The 17,666-nt window shown below is 31.2% G+C and overlaps 1 non-coding gene and 1 pseudogene across 1 annotated transcript; one reads left to right on the forward strand and one right to left on the reverse strand.

Annotated features, from left to right (window-relative positions):
* Window positions 1-579: 579 nt before the first annotated feature.
* Window positions 580-1,568, reverse strand: LOC114179837 (pectinesterase inhibitor 9 pseudogene; annotated as a pseudogene).
* A 5,163-nt stretch (window positions 1,569-6,731) lies between these two features.
* LOC114180018 (U2 spliceosomal RNA) lies at window positions 6,732-6,927 on the forward strand. Its single transcript, XR_003603595.2, has one exon. It is a non-coding gene; the product is annotated as a U2 spliceosomal RNA (small nuclear RNA).
* The last annotated feature ends 10,739 nt before the right edge of the window (window positions 6,928-17,666 follow it).

Raw genomic sequence — 17,666 nt, forward strand, 5'->3', positions numbered from 1 at the left:
TGGTAAATTTTAAGATCAAATTAATCAATGTTTTGATGCAACAGTTGACTATTTGCGATGACATCTCAACTCTAATTAACTCTAATTAATCCAGTGATCTTAATGGATAACATGAGGAACTCTCTTTTTTTGTTTTTCAAAACAGTAAATAATTGATCAATAATATTTGCGATAGCTTTCGAATAAGATAGTTAACCGAATGGAAGTATAATTACTAAGTTTTCTGTCTTAACATAGATTATTTTCTTTCTCTAAACAAAACTTATGTCTTTAAGAGATTAAAATTTGAGATTTAATTTAAGTTGATTACTAACCTTTTATTGACTTATTTAAAGCATTACAACTAATCTCTCAAGCTATTCTATGCATATGCTTGCACAGACACAATCATTCAACAAAGCAAGCCAAATATTTAAATATCACTAAGGATTCCGAACTTTTTACAATTATTTACATCATCAAAACTATTATTCAATATTAGGATCATTATCAACAATAAAAATAGTAAATCAAAATATTTGTGAAGATTAATTATATATCAACAAAACTTTTTGAAATATTTTATATCACTATGATAAATAAAAGAAAAACTAAAAACTTTTATTTCTGACTTGTAACAGTCGCAATTACATTGAATAATCAATTAAATTGTATAACAAACAAAACTTGTTTTAACCTCATTGCAATGAATACATTGACTTACACGTCCATATGCATATTATTCTTGGCTAAGGACAATTCATGTCAACCAACCTAAAGAAAACAAACCATGTGACATTCGCATGACTAAACAAGAGATTAAGTAGCATATGTTATGTGACTGATAAAAAAATAGTAGCATATGTTAATTAGGGTTTGATGGTGGTTCCAGCTGCTACATGGTAACTAGAAGCATATCTGTGAAATAAATTCAGAGCATTACTAGTGACCTCTGCAACATTTTGTGCCTTAAACTTTATAGTAGCAGTCCTCTTACTCATCCTTTTTCCAGGGAAAGATTGAACACAATAGCTAGCATCTGTTAAGGCAGTGCTTACCCATGTCTCAACGTTGCTTATGTGCCACAAGAAGTTGTCATCTATGATGCTGCTTTTGTTCATCCTGCGAAGTTCTTTGATGGCTTGGCAAAGTTGGTCAACACTATCACTGAGTTGGGTCACACAATCTTGCACAGTAAGGTACACTCTATCCTTCTTGAACTCTTCAAGTTCCTTTGCCACTTTTGCCAAGTATGCCCTAGTTTTTAGTGCCCTTAAGAGGCTCACCGAAAGGGCAAGATGGGCCAAGTGCTGAGGGCCATCAATGATGGAATTTGAAAATCTGGCTAGGCAACGTATACACAGATCAGGGAACCTTGTTCCTTGGCAAGAGGACTCTATGTAAGCCATTGTTTGGTTTTGGTTTGAGGGTTTATGCAGAGCCAAAGATGGATCAACTGCAGCAAGAGATAAAAGGATACAAAGGAAAGTAACTGTGAATGGCTGGTTCAGGTGTGCCATAACAGGGTGGTCTTGATTTGTTTTTGGTTTTGACTGTGATATTGAAGAGTATGAGTTCTTCAATCTCAAACGCAGAGTTTTGGTTGAATGAAATGGCAAAGGAAATGTTGTTTATATAGAGAAGTGCTTCTGACATCATGGGATGCACATGATCTTTTTCTTCTCTTCACGTGCATTTGTTGCACCAGCAATGAAGAACAGCAACAGACTATAATATAATTTTATAACGTGATTTGTATCACAGATCAGATTAGCTTTAACTTTAATTAAGCCGAACTATTATATTAGATACAGATAACTATGGATTTGTTTTATCACTTTTTTTTTTCTTTCTATGAACATAAAGAAAATACCAGGTGATGGATACAATGGCTCATAACACATTGTAGAGATGTTACAGTAAACAATTTTCAACATTTCTTTATCAAATGTTTGTGATTGTATAAAAAAAAAATTCAGCATATTTAATAAACAATATTTAAATCTCTCATCGATTATATGAATTAGACTTATATATTATGATGTTGTGTTCCTATACGATGAATTTCCTGGTAAGATTCATCAGTTAGAATCGAAAGTTTGTCTTGAAGACCAATAGGCTGAAATTCAAACAAACATGTCCCGTTAAAATGAATGAAGTTCTCGTTGATACTGTGTTTTTCCAATAAATCTGTTCTTGATCCATCAGCAGTTATTTATACATAAAGACGTTCTAGCTAATTATATGCGCAGTGCAGTGGCACGTGCAATAATCAATGCTGGTCAACTTTTTCTTGCCATAGGTTTACAGTTATAAGTATTGACTTGGATTATATAATCTCCGACCATAGGGTTGTGCTACCTGGGAAGGGAAACGTATATAATTAGGATAAATGGGAATGGTTTTATGCTTAAAATAAGAGATTAATCATGATACTGTATGCTTAATCATGGTGCAACGTGGAGTTTTACTAGGCGATGACAACGGGTCTTTGTCTACTACAAAGAGGAAAGGTAGTATAAAACACATGCATGTAGTTGAACAATAGATTAACAAAACAAGATAACCTAAAATCAAGTTTGAAAATTTCTGAGAGACAATTTCGCTAGATTATTACTCAAGTAGAGTAAATTACACTTGTACGAGGTATTATCAAACAACTTGCACAAACTTAAATTTTTTTGTCATCATTACAATCATTTTCTTTAAAGGGATGTGTAATGTAACAAAACAAAAATGATGTGTGATGTTAGAAGGAGATACTAAATATTTTAAAAATATGGGAGTTTGTAAATGATTCTGGAAATGTAAAACTTTCCACCCCGTGGCATCACATCGCTAACGTGAGAGGAGTTGTATGCAATTATAGGGCAATGGCGAGGTTGAAGATGAACAACGAAGTCTCTTTAAAGATCGACTTTTAAAATAGGGGAGTGAGTGGTTGATCATCTTCTTCCACCTACATATAGTGACAGAGAATACTTTTCCAGAATAAGGGTGTTTCCTAAGTGAGTTATTTAATATCATGTTCAAGATTACAGTTAAAATTTAACTATGAGTTTAAATCTTATATTATTATTTTTATTGCCAAATGTTAGTTGTTGTTTGTTTTGTAGGAGAATTTAAATTTTAGATTGATTGAACATAAGAACATTAAACAATATATAAAGAATAAAATTCGTAAATTTATTATCTTAACTTTGGATTGAAGATAGTGTCAAACTTCTATACGCATTGGACTTATATCTTATTATTGTTGTTTTTCTCTAATAAATCATTTTTAAAGAGACCCATAAATAATTATTTATGTATTTTCTTTTAGTCAGCAATACATAAATAGAAGAGGAAAAAGATGAAGAAACAAACGATACCCACCTCATGGACTCTCTCCCAAGACCAAACAAAAGCAAATACCACCCGCAAAAATTTAAATCCACAAAGATTTCCTGATAACCACAATACCAACCAAAAACTTATAACCCAACAATATTTGACAATAACATTTTTCACATCAAATTGTCAAAAAATTATTTAAACACGTGTTAAAATTGACAAAAATGTATCTTTGTACTTATGATACTCAAAAGATATCCCTCTCCAAAAATCGCAAAATCAAACAATTTCCAAATATGTGTAGTTATCCTACATGTAAGGAGGCGTATGAGATAGTAAATGAGGAGATTAAAGCTCATAACTCAGATAACTGTTTAAGGCATGGCCAGATTAAGGCACCCCTAGAAGTTAATGCTTGAGGGGTTGTATGGTTATAGGTCCAATGCCCGATTTGCCATTGGCCCAATGGCCAGTCCTGCCAAGCGGCATTACAAATAGGACTCGTGGGGACATAAGCGAATGACATGGCCATTATTAGAATTAATGTTCATCAAAGGAGGCATGACGTTATGGAATTGAAAAATCGTAAGATAAAGACACAAAGACATTGAAACATCCAAAATGGGAAGACAAAAGGGCCCCATGGTGTTTCTAGGTGATCGATCTCAGTACCTTTTGGCTAGAACAATCATAATCAGTCTTAAACTCATTTACATCACAATTTTGTAAGATGGAGAAATAAATAACTAAGATCCAAATAAATTTACATATCAGCTTATTACCTCAAATATACTTTTAAATGATCATGTTAATTAACATCGTGTTATGAAAATAAAGGCATGTGGAAAGGTGTAGTTGAGAAAATAAGGTAGAGATAAGCCAAATGGAAAGGTAAACACTTATCTTTTTCAGATAGAACTTGCTTGCTTTAATTTGTCATCACTTTTAAATTACCAAAATCTGTCGAAAAAGAAATTGAGAGGATTCAAAGAGATTTTTTTATGGGGATGAGAATGTGAAGGTAGGAAGATTGAATGTGTTAAGTGGGATAGTATTTGCAAACTGTGGTGTTAGTGTCGATCTGTTCTTTAATTGCTCAAAGGCCGATATGGTTTTTAATTGCCCAAATACTGATTTGGTCTTTAATTTCCCAACGTCTGATCTGGTTTAACTTCCAAAAGGGTATCAAAAGGCCGATCTAGTTGTTAGGGTCAAGGTCGATCTAGTTGTTAGACCAATACTAGTGGGATTGCTAAGACAGGAGTATGAGATAGTAAATGAGAAGTTTAATGCTGATTACTCAGGTAATTGTCTAAGACATGACAAAAGACATGAATTAAATAGAGAAATTTTATGAGCATTGAAGAGAAGGAGAATCCAAGGGGTCGGAAAGATGGGCATTAAGGAGAACCTTGAGGGAGAAGAGGGACAAGACACTTTGAGTGCTCTAGCTGATTGGACTCTAAACCTTTTGGCTAGAATATTTTGGCGCCTACCGTAGGGCTTCAGTAAAACACTTCCTGACACCTAAAATTTTTATTTTTCAAGGCATCACCCTCTTGTCATGTGTTGCTAATCGACTCTCTCTCTCTCTCTCTTACTCGTCATTTTCAAACTCGTCGCCTTGACATCTTCCACGCTTTTGCTTCCCATGGCACACCATGTCGAGATTAGGTAAGATTTTCTAGAAGAAGAGTGTGGCTTCCAACAACCAAGCAACCACCACAAACTCCTCTTTGCGTCCGATTTATGAAATGATTTCTCCCTAATAGAGATCAATATGGGAGTCGACACTACCAACCCTAATTACTTCATTTTCAACTGTTATTCCACCTTGCAAGGCTATGCCTTAAATTTACTACTTGTCTTAGAAGAGTTTTGTGTTGATTAGTACATCTTCTTGGTCATTTTGTTTTCGCTTTGATTCGTACTCTTGCTTCCATTTCTCACCATGATCTATTCGCCAAAATCATCATGCGCTCCATTTTCTTAGTTCTACTTTAGGGAGATCAATCGTAGTCAATTCTCAACCTTAAGGAGGTTGGCCACAAAGCTCAACTGAAATGAGCTTAGCCTCAAGGAGATTGACCTCAGGGTTGTACACAAAGGTCGAGCATAGGAAGGTTATAGTACTCGGTCTTAAGGAGATCGTCCTTAGAAAAATTGGCTATAGAGGTCGACCACGGGAAGATCAACCTTAGTACTTAGCCTTATAAAGATCAACTGTAGGAAAATCAAGGAGATCGACCATGAATTAATTATTTAAAAGGATGATTTGCAGAACCACAATTTTAACTGCCCAAAGTCTAATATGGTATTTAGCTATCCAAAGTCTGATGTCTTTAACTACTACAAGGCCGATCTAGTTGCTAGGCCCAAGGCCGATTAGACCAATACTAGTGGGATTGCTAAGATAGAAGTGTGAGGTAGTAAATGAGGAGTTAAATGTTGATAACTCGAGTAATTGTCCAAAACATGACAAAATACATGAATTAAATAGAAAAAATTGATAAGCATTGAAGAAGAAAAGAATCCAAGGAGTCGAAAAGATGGACATAAAACAGAACCCTGAGGAAGGAGAGGTACAAGAGTGCTCTAGTTGATCAAACTCTGAACCTTTTGGTTAGAACACAAACCAAAAGAATTTGAGGGATTAGGAGTTAAAAACCTAAGGCTGTATTTAATATTTACACTATTTAGTAAACAAAATGATAATATTAAAAAAAAAACTTCCCATATTTACTATTTCTTTATTAAAATTTTATAACTTCTTCGAATATTTATTTCTTTCAAAACCTTTTTGAATGAAAAAAAACACTCTTAAAAAAATTAGTCCTACGGATTCTTAACTATAATGAGATAAACATGGAGTTTAATGTCAAAACATCTAACAATACATATACCCTTCCACTAAGAGAAAAAACATCTCACAATAATATATATATATATATATATATATATATATATATATATATATATATATATATATATATATATATCACAAGTATACATATAATTAGATTTATTTAAAATAATACAAGTTTTTATCTAAAATATTCAATAGCATAGCTAAACCTTGTTCTCAAACTTTTTCATTTTCGAAAGTTATTTTATTGATAAGGTGTTAGTATGAATATGAATTGTGTTTTCCAAAGCAGTCCTTGGTTAGGACCAATTGTAAAGAGTTATAGAAGAAAATCTAATGATGATATATTAAAAGTAAACTTCGTGTGAAAAAAAAAAAAAAAAAAGCTTGACTAAACTGAGAAGAAAATCTAATGTAAGCTACATGGGAACAATATAATGGTTGAACAACGTCTGGAACATATCAATTAAGTGACAAATCCCACATCGGTGAGGACTCTGACAACAACCTGAAAGTCAGAATATAAAAGTTCAACATTTGGTGAGTTTAAAGCATACCTTTCTCGGCCTTTTGGCTAAGATCAAGTGTAGTATCTGTTCTTATCAATTTAATATCTGATATGTGGATCATTGGTCCACACGATATTAAATTTATTTTTTAAGGGAGAGGGCCAACTGCAGCGGCTTGCTACTGCGGCTCTTAAGCATCATCTTTGTTTTGCACTACTACAAAGGTTAGGTGCATCCCTCCTATTTTAGTTCAGTTTTTTATATATTTGATCGTATATTACTATATTATTTAGTATCACATAATATGATCCATCAATATAAAGTTTGCATTGCTGAGTGATGTGATGTGCCTTTTCATTTTAAGTCCTTGCAGTGTTCTCATTTCAAAAGCATGGCAAGGAGATGCCTATTCTGCTATTTCTGTTACTTTTGTAAATGAATTTGAAGTTGCAACCACATTAAAATATTCTATTTTACACTTTCCAGATAGTTTAAATCTTCGTGCATAAGACTTTACAAAATTCAAAGTTCAGGTAATAGCCAAAAGACGCCAATCTGCTAGACAAAAAAGTTTATACTTATTACTTTCAAGGAGGACAATCAAATATATTTCACCGTTGAGACGCCAATTAGGGTTCAACTTTTCCAATACAATTAAACAGGAGATGTTTGGTTTTTATATTGATAAGGATAAACTAAATAAACGAAAGAGGAGATGGACGTTGGGATTAAACTTAGCCTCTTAATTTCAAGTGTATTGTCCTTTAATTATCTATATATTAAGTTCTTTAATTATCTATATATTAAGTTCTTTATCTTACTGTTTGTTCATAGAAGTATGCTTATTTGTAGAACTTACCACATGTTTGTGTGTTAGAACCTAAGGATGTTAAACATAGGATTTCCCAATTTAGTGAAGGAACCCTTACTTTGAGAACAAGACTCTTTACACCAACTGAGTCCGCATATCTATGTTTGGTATATGCAGTGGCGGATTTTAATGGGGCAGGGAGGTGCCCCGGCCCCCCCAATTTTTTTTTTAATTTATAATATATATATATATATATGTATATATATATATATATATATATATATATTTAAAATTTATTAAATTGTAGGTAGTATATTTTAAAAATTGATGAAAATTAAATTTTGTATTTTTCTATTTATTTTATAAAGTACAAAATTTAGTGTTAATAGATAATAAAACATAAAATTAAATATAATAAAGAATAGAAATATTTAGGTTTAATTTTATTTTGGTTCCTCTCTTTCTCAAAAATTGATCCTACAATAATGTTAATTACACCAACAAAGCAAACCATATATTAAGAGTTTCAATTTTAATAAAAAAAAAAGTCATTGATTTGTTTTAAAAAATTTAACGAAATTTATAGTAAAAGATCAAATTGTATCAATTTTTCAATAATTGGGACCAAATTAAAACTAAAAACTAGAGGATCAATTTAACATTTTTAAACCAAAACATGAATCAAAAGAGTAATTAAGCCAAATATTTTTTAAGATAATTTTTATTTTCTTTCTCATTATCTTTTAGTTCTTCATAAATTGTAATAATTTCTCACTCTAATATTATAATCATTTCTTACTCTCATATGTTTTCTTTCTGTTCTTGAAGAAAAAAAAGTTAGAAACAAACTCATTATTTTTGCTCTCATTTGTCATTTATCACATCCCTTTTTTGTCTCTTGTCTCAATAACGAAAAATATTATTTTTTATCTCATGAGTTTTTTTGTATATTCATTTTTTTTATGAATATAGAAGAAAAAGAAATAATGTATTATGTGTTTTTTCATGATTGATTTTTAATTATGACTTGATTATAATATTTTTTTTTAATAATTATGTGTCTCAATTATAAAAAAATACTATGATAAATTATCTTTTAATGTCATTTACAAAAGAAAAGTATATCGATAAAAAATAAAAGAATAAATTCATTTTTTAAAAGTGATAAAAAAGAAACTATTGATGAAAAGAAGATAAACTCTATTTCTTCACATATTTTGAAGCATTAGACTAATTATCAATTCAGTTAGAGAATTCATTTCTTAAAACATTATACTAATGATCGAATTTAATAATCTCAAAATTATATTACTTAAGCCCCTCCAACATTTTTTGTCAAGATCCGCCACTGGGTATATGCCAAGGGTCAGGTTACTTGATTGGATCTAAACATTAGATCAGATGTCTTTGCATCTAGTGATGATGAGGTGCGATGATTGGCCAAATCACCACAGAGTGAAATACAAACCAAGTAACCAACATATAAAACAAGAACACAATAGATATATAGTCAAGTGCAATACAGAGACTTTAAAAGTTACATTTAATCCCAACTATGGGGGAGTTAGCTGCTCATAATGATGAATACAAGATGAACATGGAGAAGCATCCTTCCTTCCATAGCCTTACAATATATTTACTACGAACTATACTAATATAAGTGTATCTCTCTTTAGAATATATTATAGAACTAATATTTAAGTTGGCATCCAAAATCAGCATGAAAATAACAGGGGTTACGTCTTGTATTTATAGATTTTAAAGTGCTGCTCTAACTTCCAAATCTTGAAGTTTAGCCATGGAAGTTTCCTTCCAAAGCGGGTTTCTTCCCAAACTTGGGCGTTCATCTTTTGTAATTCAGCATTGGAGGTTTCCTTTTCGTGATAAGCTTCAAATTTGGAGCTTCACGTTTCATTGTAGTGAAGTTTTCTTAAAATGTGGCTTAAGCGCCAAATTTCGTTGCTCAACCGCAGACTTAAAATTTAACTTTCTCAGTTCATCTTTTGGCTTGAGCTGCAACTTTTGGGGCTCAACACCAACTTTATAATTGACTTCATTTTACCTGTAAAAAACACAGAATGTATTAAATTCCATTTTTTCTATTTTCTCATCACCTCATTCTATAATTATGTAAAATTAGGGCAACTCTAATGATTTTTACATTGATTTAGTGCAAGATAAATGTCTAAATGATATGCAATTTAACTAATAATTGACACTTATCATATGCCCCAACTTTAATTCTTTGCTTGTCAAGCGAAGCTTGAAACAGTTCGACAAAATGGGTTCAAAAAGATTTGATAATGGTTGGTTTAGGAATTTATAGTTCACACTTTATCGAAAAGATAAGAGAAATGCAATCAAGTACTTGAATTGGAACCAATGAAATCAGTTTGACACAAATGCAATTCAGTTTTCAAAGCTAAAGATCAAACACAGGTTCTCCCAAATGATTTTCTGTTTAAGTGTAGAATTGTATCCTCCCAAGTGGTCTCTTAGCATCCTTTGCAATTGTCCACTTGGCTTTGTATTTTCATTCCTAACAACTATGTACACATGATTGGAAAAGATCACTAAGGTCTTTTGGGCTTGTAATGTGGCTGGGTTATAAAAGAACTTTGTTTTTCAAGAGAAGGAAGACTCACTGCTAAAAAGTATAATCAACAATGTGTAAGTGCCATGCGTCTCAACTTTTTTGGCTCACTCATCTCACAAGATTAGATATACTTTGTAAGACCTAGGATAATTAATTAATTAATTAAATATTTATTTAATATAAATGCAATTGAAGGGATCTCTATAGTAATTAATGCGGAGAGTTATAACAAGGAGCAATGGTAGCTCAAGTGGTTGAGTGTGTTAGGTGGTGTTGAGAGGACTTGTGTTTGAGTCCTATATGTGCCATTAGTGTGATATTTGAATTATTTGATTTATTTTGTGTGCATGCATGAACATGTGGCATGGTGTTACAATTATATGTGTGCATGAAATGTCATAAACATGTAATGGCTTGATGGTTGCGCATATGCTTGGTATTGCTTGGTAATTGGGTGGATATGAGTTTGAACCTTGACTAGCACAAAATAGTCTCTCTTTTTTTGCGTTTGGATTATTTTGGCCATGATGGGAGATGCTAAAAAAACCCTAGCCGTCATACAAAAGAAGCTAGAAGGGTTGAGAAATCACCATGTTAAATGCATTTGATGGCCATTAACCTTGTGGTTTTAATTTTCGTTTTTTTTATTCAATCAATTTTATTAGGTTGAAAAGTGAGATGAGGGAGTGAATTAGGAAAGGGAAAACAAAAGGTGTGTGATATAGCTAGTAGGGTTGGTGAGAATTTTTAAAGCACGTAATCTAACCTAAGTAGAGCATTGAGGGCTTGTGGGAGTTCTTCTAGTAGAGGCAAAGGGAAATCACGTGATAAGTAAGAAGGAACACTCTAGGAGCACGTTGGGAGCAGGAATTCTAGGTTAGGGGAGCTTCAATTCGTGTTTTAATATTAATATATGTAATTGTGTGATGTGTTTATACGTAGTTGCCTCTTGTCTGCTTTTATTTTCACTGTTTTTGTGTTTTTGGGGTTCTGCTAAAAAACCGTCTAGCAGTGTTCTTGGCCCGCCATGAGACTCATGCGAGCGGACTTGGTCTGTTCTCTCTATTTGGTTGGATTCTGTGGAATTTTGTGCTTAATCTGCGTCCTTATAATCTCAAGGAATGTTTTTGGACATGTTTATGGTATGAAGTGTCTTTGTGGGTGTAACACCCCAATTTTGGGATGTCACAAATAGTTAAAAAATGAACACTTTTGGTGGTAAATGATTATCGTTGAAAACGTACTAATAAAAAACTTATAATTTAATGTAAATTGCATAGTTCAAAACCTCAAATTGTCTAAAAAATTTCAAATAAGGAACACAAGTAAAGGTATTTACATCGTCTTGAACCTATGTGGAAAAATAACTTAATAAAAGAATATAAAATCCTAAGTTCATCCCCAGCCTCTCATCATTCTACACCATGCCAAAAGCATATGCAATATCATCTGCTCCTATATAACACACACGTTATCCGATCATTGCATATACAACAAACACACAAACAAACAAATAGGGGTAAGCTAACCATAACCAATGATATATAATAGAATTTTAGCAAAACAAAACATGGCAAATAATATTCAACATCATATCCAAGTAAAACATTTAAACATGGTAATCACAATAAAGCTTTGATTTTCTGCCATCTTTTACCCCACCACACATCTAGTTTCCTAGAATCAGACGGTTCTAGTCGTTTGGCCATTGCAGCAACAAACAAATTTCTCTTATTCCTCAAGGACTTATGAGTAAACTATACTCCACCACACCTAACACTATACTCCCTTACCCCACCACACCTAACACTATACTCAACAACGAGCAGGAAGTAAGGCGAAGCATCTTTCCTCTCCCCACTACACATAGGCGAGAGAGTTCAGTACTCAAACCAATCCTTTTCCACTGCTTCACATAGGCGAAGGGAACCCCTTTTCACTGCTTCACACAAGCGAAAGAGTCATCTTTGAGTCTCTAGGAACGGAAAATCTCACACAGCACTTAAGAAGCCAAACACTCCCAACATGAAACACATCAAAGTTATAGATTGCCAACATAATGCATACCACCCCATCATGCATAATAATAAAGTTCCATACGAAAACCAAATTCATATTTCACACATAATTCACATAAGCAACTAATTGAACCAATGGTAGTTAGATCAAACGAAGTTACACTATCACGCCAAACCTAAGAACAATCAAAAGCTAGTCCCAAATACACCAAAAGAAAAGAGAAAAGAACCAAGAGTCCACATATATAGTAGTACAATGTCCCATCAAAATCATCAATGTACCAATCAACACATGAGATATATCAACAAAAGTAGAGCTATCAAAATGGGTTGGAACCCGCGAGCCAACCCGGCTCACCACGAGTTTGGACTTGGTTGGGTTGAAATTTTTTTACAAATTTCAATACAGGTTGATTTTTGACCCGGCTCACCTAGAACCCAGCTCACCTAGGTTCAACCCGTGGTGAGCCAAGTTGACTCACCAACCCGTAAATAAAGGATCACACAAGTGTTTTTTGTTAAGTTAGGCTTTGCATTTGGGTCATGTTAGTTTGTTTATTTTAGCCAACACAGATAATTTGTATTTTTGTGATTTTGGTTTGTATTTGGATTGTATTAAAGTTTATTTAGATTTTAATTAGAATTATAATTTAGTTTTGACTAAAAATAAATAAAAAATTGTATTTTTTTAATTAAGTGAACCCATGAGCCAACTCGTTTAACCCACCAACCCGTGGTGGACCAGGTCGGGTTCAAATTTGTTTGGCTCGCTAATAAGTGAGTTGGGTTGGGTTGGCCCACTAAATGATCAACCCGTAATGGGTCAAACTGGGTTGGGCCAGATTATCCATTTTGACAACTCTAAACAAAACCATTCACTTAAATACACTTCAAACATGCCAATGTATCAACCCATTCTTTGCTTTCACCAAATCCTGAACCACTCATGGTTATTCTCCCTCATATACCCTAGGCAATCAAACCCTATCCCATCAAATCCTTTAATGCATTAATCTAAAGGTCTAAAAGGTAACACCCTCTTTTTAACGTGACATCAAGAAAGACTATACTATGTAGACCACAAACAATTTTGAAAGAAAAGCCACCAAAAACTTAGGAAAGAAAGTTAAACTTACATGTGGTAATTAAAAGACAAAGCTAAGAAAAAGAGAAGTAAATTCACTATGTGGGACCATGTCTCCTACAACCACCTAAACATAATATAGAGAAAATATATGCTATGGAAGAATGGCCCTACAACCCAAAACGTAAAACATGAAAGTGAAATTGCACTAAAGGAAAAGGAAACAAAATCACATGCAACCATAGGTCCCTCCAAGTAAAATAAATAGCATAAAGTCTAACCTAAATTTGTTATGTCTTTACGTGTGGGGTTTACGTCCTAAGTTTTGGAAGAAAGGAAAATCATGCTTTTAGATGCGTATGCACACAAAGCGTGAGAGAAAAAAACTAGTATGTATGTGGAGCAATAAAGGAACCCACTAAGGCTACTAATAAGAAGAAACACAACCCAAGGCTGACCCACATGCTACTACCCGTCCTATCACTAAAGATTGACCCAAAACTAACGTGAACAATGAAACCATTCACGAGACCAAAGCTAACTACAACTATTTCAAAGGGAGAGAAAAACAACAATTGATTGTGATTTTGTGAAGAGAAAGAAAACAAGGTTGTGTACATCATAAATCCAAGATACCACAAACATCCTAAAACCCTCATAGAAGTTACAGAAGTTTACGCATGGCTACAACCCCACATGGTTCAACGTTCCTTCAAAGTTCCATGGTTTTACAATGCACCACCCACAAATAAGCACTACAAAAAATAATGGAATTACTGGCAGAATTTTACCGACAAATATGTTTTAGTCGGTAAAGTTGAATTGTCAACGAATTTTTTCATTCGTAAAAAAAATTTCATTTATCAATGGAAAAATTCGTTGGTAAATCTGTTGGTAATTTAAATTTGTTTTACCGATGAATTTATCGACGGATAAATCCGTCGGTAAAAGAAACGGGAAATTTCCCACCCAAATTTGTATTTGTTGACGAATTATTTCGTCGATAAAATCTGTCGTACTTACATAACTTAAAATCTATTGGTAAAATTTGTCCATAATTTAAGTTTTTTTATCGACAATTTATCGATGAATAAATCCATCCGTAAAAGGAGCAGAAAATTTCCCGCCTAAATTTGTATTGCCGACGAATTATTTCGTCGGTACTTACATAACTTAAAATTTGTCGATAATTTAAATTTTTTTATTGACGAATTTACCGATAGATGAGAGACAAAACCCTAATCCTTTTATAAACCAACGTCCATCAAGTTGGGTCGAACTTTGTTTTTCTCTTTATTTTATTTTATTATAACTTCTCACGATAACCAATAGGTCTATATATTTTATTAAATCTAAATTGGCCAATCATAATATTTCAAATGAGTCACAATAAAATTAATTGTTCAATTAATTCTAACAGTTTTTGGTTTTCGTTGAGAGCAATTTCCCTTTTTCTTCTGGCATATAACTCTAGTAAATTTTTTATCTTATTCGTGGGTGGTGCATTGTAAAACCTTGGAACTTTGAAGGAACATTGAACCATGAGGGCTTGTAGCCATGCGTAAACTTCTCTAACTTCTATTAGGGTTTTAGGATGTTTGTGGTTTCTTGGCTTGATATTTTGTAGTTTTCATGCAATAATAATTTATTATAGAAAACTATTATAGAATCTTAAGATTCATGATTCTCACACATTCACGCACATAAAACATAATAGGATACTAACATTGATCCATAAGAGATCCAATGAGAATGTGTTTTTCATAAAAAAAAAATTATAGAAAATACTTGAAAATTTTTATAATTTTGTAGGGAATAATTAGTCACGAATGTGCCAATTAAAATTATTAGAAAAAAAAAAGCAAAAAAAAAAGAGTTGAATAATAGGTTATAACAACAATAGAGAAAAAGTAGTTAGTATGGGAAAAATTTTGATTTTGAAACTGGTGATATATAGTGAGGAAGAGTTAAATGATAACTATACTCTTAAAAATATATATGATGCAAGCCAATAAAAGAATATTGATACAAAGTTGAGACATTTATTAGGAAAAAAAGGTTATATTAACATCACTATATACATTTCCCAAGAGATAAATATGCTAGGTATTTTTCTTCATATTACATAATTTAGTCTAGAGATTTGGATAAAGTCTTTTGTGTTTGCTTCAAAATTATTCAATGTTGTTTCTTTTACAAATAAACTAAAAGGTATAGTAAAGATTGGAGACATCTTAGTGTTCAGTTGAAGAGTCATGAAATAACAAATGAACATATTGTTAAAATAATGCATGGATTGATTTGGAAATAAGATTTGTAAAAAATAAAACAATAGACTAATATGTTCAAGATCAAATACATAGAGATTGAGAGAAAAATGTTGTTAGGAATTGTTGTAGTTGCTAAAACTCTTAGTAAAAATAATTTAGCTTTCTGTGAAAACAATGAAATTCATCAAGAAGCTAATGAAATTTTTTGAATCTAAACGAAATGATTACAACATTTAATCCAGCTATGCAAGAACATATTCTTAGAATTAAAGATGATGAAATTCACAACCTTTGACATATAATATATAAAATGAGTTGATAAATTTGTTAGCAGGTGAAATCAAAACAAAAATTATAAAAAAAAAATTAAGGATGCAAAACTATCATTCAATCGTACATGACTCTACTCCAAATATAAGTTAAAAAATTAGCAAATGTATGTATTTTGTATTACAGTATGTAGATATTTCATATTCCTTAAAGCCCGAGCACTATAAATGCTTGTTGTGATTTATATTCTTTATTACAAAATAAAAAAAACGATATTCTCAAAATAATATATTATATAAAATTATACAAATGTATTTGAGATAAGAGTCACCTATCCTATTTTTTAAATAAAAAAATTATAAATAGCAAATGTATTTGTAAAATCTATTCAAGAATCATCTAAAATTGATTACATTTTTATGTATTTTAGATAAAAAAATTACTACACTTCAAATTAGATTTGAGAAATATAAAATATATAAAGATATTTTTGATTTAGTGTTAAAAAATTAAAGTCATTACATTATATTGTTTTGAAAGAAAAATGCTTAAATATTTGAAACATGATAATTTGTTGGATCTAAATGGATTTAATTTATTTTCATAATAAAATATCTTAAACAAAGTTATAAGATTGAAAAGTGATAAATCAATTCACATTCTTCATTATATAAAAATAATATATTATTTTTTCAAATGCATATATATATATTAGTAGAATAATATTAACCATATCAGAATCACTTGTTTATGTCGAAAGAAGTTATTCACACTTAAAAATAATAAAAAATTATTTAAGATTAACAATATTATCTATTAAAAAAATAAAAGAAATTAACTAGCACAATTTAATAAATAATTTTGCATTATAAAAAATTTGAAAAATAAACTTTAAATAAATTGTTTTACTAGTAAATAAAAGTGTCCCTTTTTAGAGCACTATAAATGCTTGTTATAATTTATATTCTTTATTATAGAAAATAACAATACTATTTTCATAACAATATATTATAAAATTATGTATAAAGATGCAAATGCTTTTTGTAAATAGGAAATGGTTAGTATTTTTACCATTATAGAAGCAATGATACAAAATTATACAATTGTATTTGAGGTAAGTGACAGTTATTTCTTTCATATATAAAAAATTATAAATAGCAAACTTATTTGTATGTATGTGTGTGTGGTGTATAATATATTTATACAAAATATAACAAACATGACTTAATCAGGTGCATGTTAAAAATATAACATGTGATTTCTCATTTCTTGCATTGTAAACAGGTGCATGACTTAATGAGAGATAGAAGTTCGTTAGTAAAAATTTTATTGTACCAGTTTATTAGAAATGAAAATGAAAATAGAGATAAAATTAATAAATAGTGAATTATGAGAAAAAAATCAAAATTATTGACAGATATTTTAAAATTTAAATTGGTTTGGTAAATTTAAAATCAAATTATAGTCACCAACTTTCCAACATCAATATCAGTTCCTATAATAAAATTCTGTTCGTCTTCATTAGTTCCCATCAGTATCATGAGTGTACCGTACTTACAAAGAGCAATGCTGATTTAAAAAAATAAATAAATAAATAAATAAATAAAACTTCATAAAGACCAATAGTGCTTTAAACTGATTCTCTTAAACATGATTTGATCTGAGTTTATTTTAAACAGCTACATAAATATATTATATAACTATAAGGTTAGTTAAATCCTTCTACAGAAAAAATAAACTTTAACTCCAACAAATTGTTTTTCATAAATGTAAATTAACTTTTGGTCCCAACCCCACTAGTTCCAACTGATGAAAGAACAGTTGTGATCTCAATTGAACTAAACTAATTACATTTAGATGAATCCTTATAATGAACTTTCGGTTTAGAACATGTCATGCACATTTAAAAATGTGTGAAACTGAAAAGAAT

The sequence above is a fragment of the Vigna unguiculata genome, chromosome 3 (assembly GCF_037176805.1).
Source record: "Vigna unguiculata cultivar grain cowpea cultivar isolate G323 ecotype 2 chromosome 3, ASM3717680v1, whole genome shotgun sequence".
In the NCBI taxonomy this organism is placed as follows: domain Eukaryota; kingdom Viridiplantae; phylum Streptophyta; class Magnoliopsida; order Fabales; family Fabaceae; genus Vigna; species Vigna unguiculata.